The sequence below is a fragment of the Peromyscus eremicus genome, chromosome 16_21, assembly GCF_949786415.1.
Source record: "Peromyscus eremicus chromosome 16_21, PerEre_H2_v1, whole genome shotgun sequence".
Taxonomy (NCBI): domain Eukaryota; kingdom Metazoa; phylum Chordata; class Mammalia; order Rodentia; family Cricetidae; genus Peromyscus; species Peromyscus eremicus.
In genome coordinates this window covers 64,101,398-64,114,895 of record NC_081432.1, presented here as the reverse complement: position 1 = coordinate 64,114,895, position 13,498 = coordinate 64,101,398, and the positions used below count along the sequence as shown (strand labels likewise).

General features: G+C 42.9%; 1 pseudogene; it reads right to left on the bottom strand.

The window, feature by feature from the left end:
- LOC131926166 (large ribosomal subunit protein uL18-like) overlaps positions 1–13,498 on the bottom strand; it is a 66,459-nt pseudogene that overhangs the window by 111 nt on the left and 52,850 nt on the right.

Sequence of the window (13,498 nt, the reverse complement as noted above, 5' to 3'; positions counted from 1 at the left end):
ACAGGAATAGCTAGTGCAACTACCATAGGTATCTCAGCCTTATTTCTTGGGAACCAAAGCTTTACGGAACTCAATTCCCAGACAGACTTAGACCTAGGCCATTAGGAGAATTCTGTTCCAGACTGGAAAGCCAAACTGACTCCTTCACAGAGGTAGTCCTACAGAACTGAAGGAGACTAGACCTCTGTTTTCTGAAACAGGGAAGCTGACTCTACATGGCTTTGGGAGAAATTTGCTGTTTTATGCCAACCAATCAGTGGTAATTAGGGAAAACGTCATGGACACAGAAAGAAAGGAGACACAGATCAGGTCATTGGTATCAGTTTCTGTTTACCTGGTCCCAATGGCTGACCACCTTACTGTCATTGATTCTTATTCTGATCAGGCTAGTTGTGGGACTCTGCATCCTCAACTGCATGACCAACTAAGTAAGCTACTGGTCATTAGGACCATGCATTCCTCCACAACAGGACACATCACTAATTTGACATATGTCCATAGAACCAGTGGGGAATGTGACAGAGTAAGACAGTGCAGAGGTTCCTCCATCTTGCATCCCCGTGGAGACCATTTCAGATTTAACTAGAATTTGATGGAGAATGCCATAGAAAATTGAACTCTATTCTAGGAATCTGAGGCCAGGATGCCCCAGCTAGCTTAGCTTAGCTTCTGTTAAACTGCCTACTTGTGCAGACCTCCCCCACCAGCTAAATGCTTAGCTTAGCTTCTGTCAAACTGCTTGCTTGTGCAACCCCACCCTACCCCTCCACCTTCATTCTCCACATGAAGCTGCAGAGCAAAATACCAGAATGTGATTTTTGCCTTTAAAAGCCCCTTACAATAAATGCTTGGGTTACATTTAGGTTCTGAATACATGAGTATAGTGTCAGCCAGTTAAAATAAAGACTTTCAATTGGCTGTAAACTGCATCTGAGTGGTCATCTCAGGTGAACTCCCCATAAGCTATTATCTAGACTATTTGGTCATCTCTGATCAAGCTGAGTAAGTTTTAATATTATGAAACTCCTAAACTACACCACTTCAAATTTTATTTTAAGCCAGCTTTATGGCATCTGAACTAGAATAGTTGAAGATTATTGAGATTTTCAACACAATTAAAACTTTGACAAGTCCTTTGTCATCGTTTATTCAGTATTAAGTGCCCTTACTGCAGGAAAGTTGTTGAGTTCCAAACATAAGTACTCTGCCACAGTTCCATGCAGTTGTAAAGTCCCACAGTCTCAAATTTTCTTGGTTGCTTCTAAAGGTAACCTAAAAACAGGATGCCACATTGCTTAGTTGCCGGGGCTGCTCTTCTCGCTGTGTTTTGAGTGTAATAAGGAACACTCTGCTTTCCAGAGATGGCCATAAAGGGAGGGGAGGAGCCACCAAGGGGAGAAAAGCAGCAGCACTTCCCATTGACCAAGTCTTAGAGCAGGACCAGCTGCTGAGGACTACCGTCTGGAATCCCTAAAATGCTTCTCTGAGATGAGGTTTCCTCCTATACATAGCTGGAAAACTGTAATCTAGGCTTTCCTGACATTATGTCTAATATGTCTCTCTGTGTGTAACGGATTCTTTTGAGCAATTCCTCACCGCCCATCAAAGGCTTGAGTTTTCCATCTGTAGACAGTACATTTGCTGGTAGAAAAACAATAAACTTAAAAAGTTAAAACTATAAACATGCGTTTTTGAATGCTCATGCAAAATATTCAATCTGCATAGCAAAGAAATGATAGGTAATTCTGCATTGCATTTAGAGTTAAAGACATCTGTCCAATATGGCTGTAGCTGCAGGCCAATCCCACAAAAGTGCAAAATATCGTCTCCTGATGACAGAAGTTGAAAATACCATTACACAATTAAGCTCTATGGTAGCTATATTTTACATTTTTAACTGGTTTGCAGCAAACTTTTCTAGCTGGGTCTCTAGCCTGTGTTCCCAAGGCAGGTCTTTTGTCTTCTATGCACCTCCGTTAAGGCGACGTGCCAGGAATGTGCCTCCCCTACCCATATAAAACTTCTAGATACCAGTTCACTGGGTCTTTAACAGTAGAACAAATGCCTGAATAACTGGGATAGTCAGGTCATGAAAGCTGTTTATAAATTTAAGCAATAGAAGCAATTCAGGAAGTTGGAAGTTTTATAACCCTTAATTGGTTCCTTTTTACAGAAAACAAAGTTACCAAAAGTACATTAAGGGTATAATCACATGTATTGTCTTCCCTCCGAATCAAGTGGATAGAGACACACTCACGTTGATCTTGAGTGAAATATTTGTTGTATGAAGAAAGCAAGCTGCACCGACAAGAGCCAGGCCAACTCTTTGCAGTTCTGTCCTCTCTGCCCTTGTACAATTTGCCTGCAAAAATTGGCATTGCTGCTTTCCACAGTAAATCTGGCTGGGCATCGAGTGGGGGGGGGGCAACTGAAAATACAAGACCTTTTCCTCTGTGTTTGTCAGTACTATCTGCCTGTTAGGACGGCTTCACTGTGCGTCAAACCCGCCCAGCACACCAGCTTGGTAAGAGAGTTTAACTTCGCTCTTCTCTCCTCCCAACTGGACTTTGTTACCTGCTCATCGCTTTGCTTACTGTGTGTCTGATTTGAGCACGATGAAATCTACCTAAGGTTCCGTCCACAGTTAGATCAAAGCAGTGTTTGGTAGGCAAGGCGCTCAGTGATAGCAGCCCATGGGGAAGGTGGGAGCCATCCTCAGAACCGCCCTGTGTGCAGAGCTGCAGGCCTGAGCTCTGGTCTCTGGGACAGGTTCTCAAAGTCAGGCAGGCCTAAAGTTCTGTAATGTGTCTCAGGTGATCGATCCATGCAGCACGCAGCTACAGCTCTGGATCAAGTTCAGGTGTGTTATGCTGTCCTTACCAGGGCTTCCCTGACGAGACTGCACTGCCCAGGGCCAGTAAAGAGCACAGAGATGAACCAACCACTCAGGGAACGGCGCCTGCTGTATTACACATGCGCAACCACCTAGCTACTGGAAGCCTATAGACTGTGATTGGTTAGCACTTTACCTCAGATTGGACAGTGCGTGCTCATACCACCAGGCTCTCTGTGCGGAGGAAGAAGCTCATAAAAGGAGACATGGAAGTCGGTCGGTGGTGGAGTGGTGGCGCGCGCCTTTAATGCCAGCACTCAGAAGGCAGAGGCAGGCGGAACTCTGTGAGTTCGAGGCCAGCCTGGACTACAGAGCGAGATCCAGAACAGGCACCAAAACTACACAGAGAAACCCTGTCTCAAAAAAACCAAAAAGGAAAAAAGAAAAGGAGCCGTGGAGAGTGCAGTGCGGACTCGTCCACAGCCATACCGGCTATTCACGCTACTTCAGAATTCCGTGTTCTGATTTCTGGAGATACTCAGGAGCATGGTGTGCCATACTTCTTATGTGGAAGCATGTAGGCTGGCCACCAGATCATGCCTACATTTTCTGCTACAGTGTTATCATGATTTTAGGCTAATCCTAGATTTAGGATAGCTGGATTTAAAAAAAAAAAAAATCCTGTTAAAGGAGACCCCCCTGAACAGTGGGGCTTCCTCCTGGACCCAAATTAGGCACAAACCACACCCAAACACCGGCTTTCACAGAGAGATCCTTATTAAGTGGGGAAGAAAAGTTAAAGCGGCTGCTTTCTGACTCTGGCAGAAAAACAGCAGCAAATGACCTTGCAGGTGTGATTTAAGAGAAGAAGGGGGGGTCTGTGCTAGAACGGGCTGGGATGAGGTGGTGAAGGAGATAGGGAGCAAGGGAGGTGGGAAGGGGAAGAGGGAGGGGGGAGGGGTGTTTGTCCCGGAAGGACAAGGGACTGCCTCTGGATAGAAGGGGGACAGATGTGGCCCATAGGCAAATGACAGTTTATAAAGGTAAAATGGGAACCCCTGTGTTAGGATGAGGTGTTAATGGGGCATGTTAACTAAGTGAGTCAAAGGGGGCTTCTGATTGCTGGACTTCAATACTTTGCTAGCTGGACCTTGATGGCCAACCTCAGGAGGAGGAAGTGGCCAAATAAGGGAAGAGACCTTGGTGGCAGCTTTAGGGATACAAACCTAACGGTTTAGCAAGACAGAGGGAATGAGGAGAAGGGTAAGGCCTCCAGAGCCACATATTCAAGTGGCTAGTGTCCTGTCACCTGTCATACCCACTGAGACTGGGGAACTTTGGATTCTTCCCTGCCAAGCCTGCCCAGGACTGCCACTTGTCCATAGGCAAGTATGACTCATGAGCAGGCTGGTAAATGGATTGAGTGAAATCTGAAATAATGTAACTGTTGAGACCTAGTTGAAAAAATATAAAGTTGTATTACTTAGGTTTTTTGAAAGGGCTGACCTAATATTGCTGCTCCTCCTGTCTTGGAATTAACTAGTATTTCTTCTATCCTTAATAATTAAATTAGCATACAAATTAAAGACCTAGACAGTTCTGGACACATGTCTATGATATTTTTATGTATATATTGTGTTTTTAAACTTCACTTGTAATTCATACAAATGTGTACAAAAATACACCTTTAAAGAATAATAAACTAAACTATCCAAGGTCACATACGAACTAGCCTATAATTAGAAAACCACGAGCATAATGTGGTTGCTCCTTTTCCTCTCCATCAAAAGATAGCTTCCCAGGGCGCTGGAGAGATGGCTCAGTGGTTAAGAGCACTGGCTGCTCCTTCCTGAGGACCGAGGCTTGGTTCCTAGCACCCCCACAGCTGCTGACAGCCATCTGGAATCTAAGTTACGGGAATGCAAGGCCTTCTTCTGGCCTCTGGGCACTGTGCACATAATGTGTATAGATATACATGAAGGCAAAATACCCATAAACATAAATTTGAAAAAAAAACTACAAAGTGCTTAATTTTCTGCTGATAATTTGTTTTTTTTCATATGACTTTGCACTTTAAATGAGTGTGTACTGACTTCATCTTTCTTATTTGTATATTGAACTTGCTGATATTGTTTAGAAAAAATATTTTCCCTTTCTTTAAGTATAGTAGTTGAATAGTTATGGTTCATCCTTTCTCAGCACAATGGGCTTTCTTGCTTTTATTTTTAATGTTTGAACATTCTAGATTGCTGTTTCGATGAAGTTCCAATGGACATTTTAATGATATTTATTTAGTGTAGTGAATGACATTTATTTAGCATTTGTGTGTACATGTTTAGGTGCGTGTATCCCATGGCATGTGTGGACATATATTATTTTCAGAAACATCTCTTTGGTCTTTTACTCATTTTTTGATTAGGTTGTCTTTTTATACATGTATTCTAGATATTAGATCCTATAGGTACAATTTGGAACATTTCCCCTTATTTCTGGAGTTTTCTCTTTTGTGATAATATATGCAAGTGTATACATATTGGTATAATAATATGTTGTTATCAATTGTTGGTAATAATTATTGGTATAATAAACTTACTGATATTTTGAATGTGTGTGTATGTGAGTGCACTCTCCCATGTGGATGTGCAGACTGGAGGGTGACAGGATGTCACTTGCTAAAGACAGTCTCTCCTGCAGACTCCCCTTGCCATTTGGGCTAGACTGTCTGGACAGTGAGTTCCAGAGTGCTTCCTGCCTCTGACTCTGCCCCCCCCCCCCCAGTGTTCCCATGCCTGGCATTTACCTGGTACTAGGGATCTGCATGCAGATCCTCATGATTGCACCTTTTACCCACAGAGCTGTTTCCTCAGCCTGAATGTATTGCTTTTGTCTAAAAAGACAACCCTCCTAGGTAGTCAAAAGTTTTTCTGGTCCCGCCCAGCCCCATGGTCCCATAGCCATTTACAAAATAATCATTCAGAGGCTTAATATTATTTATAAATTATATGGCCTGTGGCAGGCCTCTTGCTAGCTAGCTCTTCTTATCTTAAATTAATCCATAATTATTAATCTATGTATCACCATGTGTTCCATGGCTTTACCTGTGTCCTATTATATGTTATTCCTTTGGTAGCTGGCTCATGTCTCTTCAGACTTTGCCTTTTCTCTCCTGGAATTTTTTTTGCCTGTCTCTAAGCTGCCTTGCCATAGGCCAAAGCAACTTATTTATTAGCCAATGGGAACCACATATATTCATAACATACAGAGAGACATCCCCCAGCATTTCCCCTTTTCTATCTAATCAAAAAGGAAGGTTTTAGCTTTAATATAGTAAAATTATATATAACAAACAGTTATCAAGTAAGAATTACAGTTACAATATCTAGTCTATTTGTATTTGGCAAAATTAAAGAAAATATTTTATCTTCTATCCTATATTTGTGAGTCTAAAGTTTTGTATCTAATTTATTTTTTATCATATCAAAGACCCCAGAAGGATATAATATTACCTAAGTAAACAGGAAGAGCATTGTAAGCAAGTTCCAAAAATCTAGAATGACAGAGACAGCTGCCTGCCTGGACAGTCACCCAAAGTTCCTCTGTAATGTTGGGGCATCCTTCTTCAGCCTATAGGCCCAGAGTTTCTCAGTTGCTTCTCCTTGTGTCCTGCAGAACATCTGGCAGTCTCGTTTGCAAAGCAGGGGCCTGAAGGACCATCTCATTTTGTTTTGGCAAAATTTAGTGGTCATTTTTTATGGGTCCTGTACATCCAGTTGATACAATATTTTGTCAAGCAGTCCAGGCAAGAACAGTTTCTTGCCCAAATGACTAACTTTTGCTATAAAGAAAGCAAACTCCATATGGAGTTTCTTCGATGCCCATCATCCTCTTTGAAGTAAATTGGTACTGCCAGGAGAAGACGTGTCTCACTGTCCAGAAAATCTAAGTTTTTAAAACATTTTAAATGCCATATTGTGTAGGTCTTTGAAGTGTTTGAAGATTACCTAATCAAAATATATCTATGTATACCTAGAAAACTTAACTAACATGACTATAAGTTTGATTATCATAGATGATTAACTATTAATCTGTATTTCTTAATGATACATTACAATTTTAAATGAGTTGCATAAACATAATACCTCAAACAAGAGTAAAAATATACATACAGTATAATAAAATTAATTTTAATTTTGTATCAATAAACTAAAATCCATAACAATGCAAAACCAGTTACTCTGAACCTGATTGAAGAGAAAGTAGGAAGTAGTCTTGAAGGCATTGGCACTGGAGATCACTTCCTAAATATAACACCAATAGCACAGACACTGAGAGCAACAATTAATAAATGGGACCTCTTGAAACTGAGAAGCTTTTGCAGGGCAAAGAACATGGTAAATAAGACAAAAGACAGCCTACAGAATGGGAAAAGATCTTCACCAACCCCACATCTGACAGAAGGCTGATCTCCAAAATATATAAAGAACTCAAGAAACTAGACAGCAAAATACCTAACAGTCCAATAAAAAAAAAATGGGCTCTAGAGCTAAAAGAGAATTCTCAACAGAAGAATCTCAAATGGCTGAAAGACATTTAAGGAATTGCTCAACATCCTTAGTCATCAGGGAAATGCAAATTAAAATGACTCTGAGATACCATCTTACACCCGTCAGAATGGCTAAGATCAAAAACATTTAAGACAGCTTATGTTGGAGAGGATGTGGAACAAGGGGAACACTCCTCCACTGTTGGTGGGAATGCAAACTGGTACAGCCACTTTGGAAATCAGTATGATGCTTTCTCAGAAAATTGGGAATCAACTTACCTCAAGACCCAATGATACCACTCTTGGGCATATACCCAAGGAATGCTCAATCATACCACAAGGACATATGCTCTACTATGTTCATAGCAGCATTATTCGTAATAGCCAGAACCTGGAAACAATCTAGATGCCCTTCAACTGAAGAATGGATTAAGAAAATGTGGTACGTATACATAATGGAGTACTACTCAGCAGAGAAAAACAATGACATCATGAAGTTTGCAGGCAAATGCGTGGAACTAGAGAATATCATCCTGAGTGACATAACCCAGACTCAGAAAGACAAACTTGTTATGTACTTACTTATAAGTGGATACTAGATGTAAACCAAAGGATAAGCAGACTGCAACTCACAGCTCCAGGGAGGCTAGCTAGTAAAGAGGACCCTAGGAAAGACACAGGGATCACCCAGTGATGGAGAAATGGATAAGATCTACATGAGCAAACTGGGGGTAAGGGAAGGTAATGGAGGGCAAGAGTGGGGGAAAGAGAGCTTACGGGAGTGGGAGGTCATAGCTGTATCAGGAACAGAGAGGGAGAACAAGGAAAGAGATACCATGATAAATGAAGACACCATGGGAATAAGAAGAAGCAGAGTGCTAGAGAGGTTCCCAGTAATCTACAAAAATGACTCCACTATAGACTACTGGCAATGGTCGAGAGGGTGTCTGAGCTGACCTACTCTGGTGATTGGATGGCCGAACACCCTAACTGTCATGATAGAACCCTCATCCGGTGACTGATGGAAGCAGATGCAGAGATCCACGGCTAAGCCCCAGGCAGAACTCCAGCAGTCCAATTGACAAGAGAGAGGAAGGAATCATATGAGCAAGAGATATTGAGACCATGATTGGAAAAAGCACAGGGACAAATAGCCAAACTAGTGGAAATACATGAACTGTGAACCAATAGCTGAGGAACTCCCATGGAACTGGATCAGGCCTTCTGGATCAGCGAGACAGTTGATTAACTTGAACTGTTTAGGGGGCCCCCCAGGCAGTGAGATGAGGAACTGTCCTTAGTGCATGAGCCAGCTTTCTGGAACCTAGTGCCTATGCTGAGACACTTTGCTCAGCCTTGGTACAGAGAGGAGGGGATTGGACCTGCCCCAACTGAAGGTACCAGGCTCTGCTGACCCCCCAGGGGAGGCCTTGCCTTGGAGGAGCTGGGAATGGAGGGTGGGTTGGGGGGGGAAGACTGGGGGGTGGGAGGAGGGAGGACAGGGGAATCTATGATTGATATGTAAAATGAACAGAAAATCTCTTAATAAAAAGAAAAAAAAAACCATTTCAAACAAGTTGTTGCTCTTTAAAAGTAGATTCAGCCGGGCGGTGGTGGCGCATGCCTTTAATCCCAGCACTCAGGAGGCAGAGCCAGGAGGATCTCTGTGAGTTTGAGGCCAGCCTGGGCTACCAAGTGAGTTCCAGGAAAGGCACAAAGCTACACAGAGAAACCCTGTCTCGAAAAACCAAAAAAAAAAAAAAGTAGATTCAATAATCTACCCTTTTATCCTATCATATCTATAATATCCTCTTTTTTTCTTTAGAAAGAGATTGCATTCATAATCAACTCCTATTAAATAAAAATAAAAGTACTTGGGAGGCAGAGCCAGGCTGATCTCTGTGAGTTCAAGGCCAGCCTGGTCTACAGAGTGAGATCCAGGACAGGTACCAAAAACTACACAGAGACACCTTGTCTCCAAAAACCAATAAATAAATAAATAAATATTTATAAACAATATTTTAGGAATTTGGGCATAGCGTCTTCTACTACTTTCTGCTGATTGAGGGTGCTGGCAATTTTATGGGAATACTGAGAAAATTAAGAATTATGGTTAGGTCCTGACCGGAGTACTCTGTGAGGATGGATCGTCTCAGCCAGTTGCTTTGAAGCTGATTTTGGATGTTGGATCATCTGGGCCTCTCAAGGGTTCTTCCTTGATCAAAACATTTTAGCTTGGAAGCAATCCATAGGTTCTCATCTTCTGTGGAAACAAAAGCAGAACCTCTTTTCCAAAGCAACGTATCCTTAGACATAAATTTTGAAGTCAAGATACCTTTAAAATATACATATTGGTTTAACTGAGTAGCCTTTACTATCAAAAGTCTTTATGTAGTTAAAAATCCCAAAGACAATATAATCCAGACTCTCTGTGTGATTTTCATCTTTATGTGATTTGTTTTTTATATTATTTTTATCGTCTCTTTAAAGACTTTATTTTTAAAAATTATCTATTTCTTTATATAACTCCTTTCTCCCTCTCTTTCAAAGCCTATGTACATTTTTACATATATTGTAAATCGTTTAGAGGTTTATTCCATTTGAATCTGTCTTATTGTGAATCTATAATCCTTTTCTGACCAGGAGAGACTTAAAACTGCTAAACTGCATGGCTAGGACCAAAAGCAGCAGCCCTGGCTGCTGACTCCACCCACCTCAGTTTTCCACTGTGGTGGAGGTACCCAGGAGAGTCATGCTTACCCTGCCAACTCTGGGGTCCAGGCTGCCACCAGGTAATGTGCAGCTGGCCCATAAACCTTTTATTTTTTCTGTATGAGTAAGGCTAAATCCACCAAGCAGTGCACTGCAGTTTCAAGACACCTCTGTGTACCAAGGTGGGATCCTCCATGCATCCTACAGGTCAAGCCCAAACGCTGCAAACCCGCCATACTGTAGCTCAAGCCCACACTCCAGCTTGCCAGAGAGACGGAACTAGGAAGCTGTTTTTAGCTCCATTTTAGAATCTTTTTTAAAGCTTTCTCAGGTTTGGGGTGGAAATTCTTGCTACCATGTCTGGGTGCCAAATGTAGTGGGAAGTTTCTCGGGTCCAGCCCTAGCTCAGCAGCCTGCTCCTGAGCTCCAGCAAAGCTTGCCTTATTTTGAGCTACCTGATCTTTCTTCTGGGCAAGTGGCATTCTGGGATGGTTCTACCTCTGTAAATTCCCTTTTGGGCTTCTCTCTGACTGGATTCCCTTATATATGAGCATGAGCTTTCCTACGCATCTCTATCACATGTGGACTCACATTGTTCTTCAAATACTAAGAATTTTTTTCTTATAAGCATTTTCATCTGCCATTAGGTAATGTATATAATCTGCAAGCTTCTGACCCATAGGGTACTTGTAATGAACTTCTGCATTATACTCCGTGCTTTCAGAATTGTAGCCATGGCTCCTTAGACACTGTAAGGAGTAGAAAAACCTCCAACTATGACTTTCTTCAGCCCCATAAACTTCATTGCCAGCTGTATAATAGTTATGTTGAGGCTTGCTCTAATATAACACGTAGAGGCACCAAACTGGCCATCAATGCTTTCTACGTTTTGTTCATCTCTAGTTACCTCCACTTGGCCTTCATAGATCTTCTCCATGCCATACTACAGAGAAGACAGAGAGCCAGCCATGGGCCAGATGTAAACTGGTGTATAGCTTTTGGTTCATCTGCATAAGCTGCACTAACTTGCTTATACAGGCGTAAGCAATCTATTAGTTACTGCCCTCCTGTATATTAGGTGTGTTGTACATATTTTTGTCCTGAATCACCATAGTAATCAGTTTCATCCTCAACATCATTAAGTAGCACATGAAGCAGGCTTTATTCTTGACCACTTTAACAGGCTCAGTTTCTGCACCTGTTTACTTACAGGTCTGCAACACTTGGTTCTTAGGCATAACTTTCCATTTCACACCTAGGAATTAAGTGGTTAGGTTCTATGACACATCACATAACTTTTAAAACACATTTACAAGTTGTTTTCTGGAAATATCTCTTGTTATCTTTGGCTACTACACAAAGTAGTACGAAGAACACTTGAAGGCACCTATAAAATCATGGATCTGGGCCAGCAGGATGGCTCGGTAGGAAAAGGCCAGTAAGTGCCACCCAGGCTGCACACAGAGGCAGATGCACCCAGCCTGCACACAGAGGCAGGTGCGCCCAGCCTGCACACAGAGGCAGGTGCTCTCAGCCTGCACACAGAGGCAGGTGCTCTCAGCCTGCACACAGAGGCAGGTGCTCTCAGCCTGCACACAGAGGCAGGTGCTCTCAGCCTGCACACAGAGGCAGGTGCGCCCAGGCTGCACACAGAGGCAGGTGCTCTCAGCCTGCACACAGAGGCAGGAGCCCTCAGGCTGCACACAGAGGCAGGTGCTCTCAGCCTGCACACAGAGGCAGGTGCTCTCAGCCTGCACACAGAGGCAGGTGCTCTCAGCCTGCACACAGAGGCGGGAGCCCTCAGCCTGCACACAGAGGCAGGTGCACCCAGGCTGCACACAGAGGCGGGAGCCCTCAGCCTGCACACAGAGGCAGGTGCATCCAGGCTGCACACAGAGGCAGGTGCATCCAGGCTGCACACAGAGGCAGGTGCCCTCAGCCTGCACACAGAGGTGGGAGCACTTGGGCATGCGCATCGATGTGAACTCACACATAAGAAAGTAACTAAAAGTGAAAGTTTTACAACCTTGAGCCTCTACTTCACCTGTGCCTTTGATTTCCTGGATAAAAAGAAGAGTAATTTTGTTCCTTGTCCTAAAACAGTCCTCTGCACAGGGGAGATGGTTACTCAGCTGGGGATGTTGAGTTTACCAGCAAGCACATGATGATGGCATAACAAATAAACGAACAGTGGTACTAAATGAAAAGCTGAGAGAAATAGAATCGGTTAAAAATGCTGTCTTAATAAAGTCATTTATACCAAAACATCTTCAAATACAGAGGTAGAACATAGAGGAAAATAAAATCATCTGTGATCATACTCTTTTAAAAACTGTTCTACAGGCTGGGCAGCAGTGGCGCACACCTTTAATCCCAGCACTCGGGAGGCAGAGCCAGGCAGATCTCTGTGAGTTCGAGGCCTGCCTGGTCTTCCAGAACAACCAGGGCTACACAGAGAGACCCTGTCTCGAATAAAATAAAATAAACTGTTTTATTTTGCCACCAATGTGTAAGGAATGGATACAATAGGGTTCCAATAAAATTCTTACTTATGAAAGCCCACCAGGTTGGTTTGGCTTAGGGACTTGGGTTTGCAGGCTGCCCTAAGGAGATAGGGGTTTGCACAGGTTGACATGGAGAACTCATCGTATACACTAAGGGAAAAGGCATGTATTAGTGTGGCATGGATAGTGAGCTGCCACTTGTGTAAAATGAATATTCATATGCATCTGTCCCAACAGAGAGGAGCCTGGAGGGGCGTTCGGCAAACACCACTGGAGAAGCTGTCACTAGGCTGCAGGTTTGCGGAGGGTTTTCTTCTCTATGTTTTCATGTAACGTTCTGCAGACTTAAAGCATCTAGCCTTGTGAGTCTTTCAAACAGAGAGCAAGCCTGGCCTTGTTCTAGCCACGCCTCTCCGTATCTTCCATCTGCCTCTGTCTCCTGTCTATTGCATGTCCCCAACAAGGGATCTGCTCTCCTTTATTCAACAGCACATGAAATACAGTATGGAGAGAGGAATGCAGAACCACCCTCAAGAAACTTTTACCAAAGTTTTACAAAGTGAAAAACCCCTGTGAAGGGTCAGGACCCCTTACTGACGCAGAACAGCACTCAAAACCATAAACAGACAGGATCAACCTAAACCCCTATGTCTTCCAGGTTGCTTTCAATCATGTGGCTTTCAGTGAGTGACGAGTGACATGCTTGACTACTATATCACATGCGTACATTATTCTGGGTCGAGGCATAAAAGGGTCACAAAGGAGAGACAGAAATTTATTTTCTGATTGAAACTATGGGTTCAGTGTACCTTGTAAAAGTTGGTTACATGGGGAGTCCAAGGCTCAGTAAGGTTGGTTATATTGTTTCCTTAAAGACAAGTTAACCTTAAGTAAGCTAAGTGCACA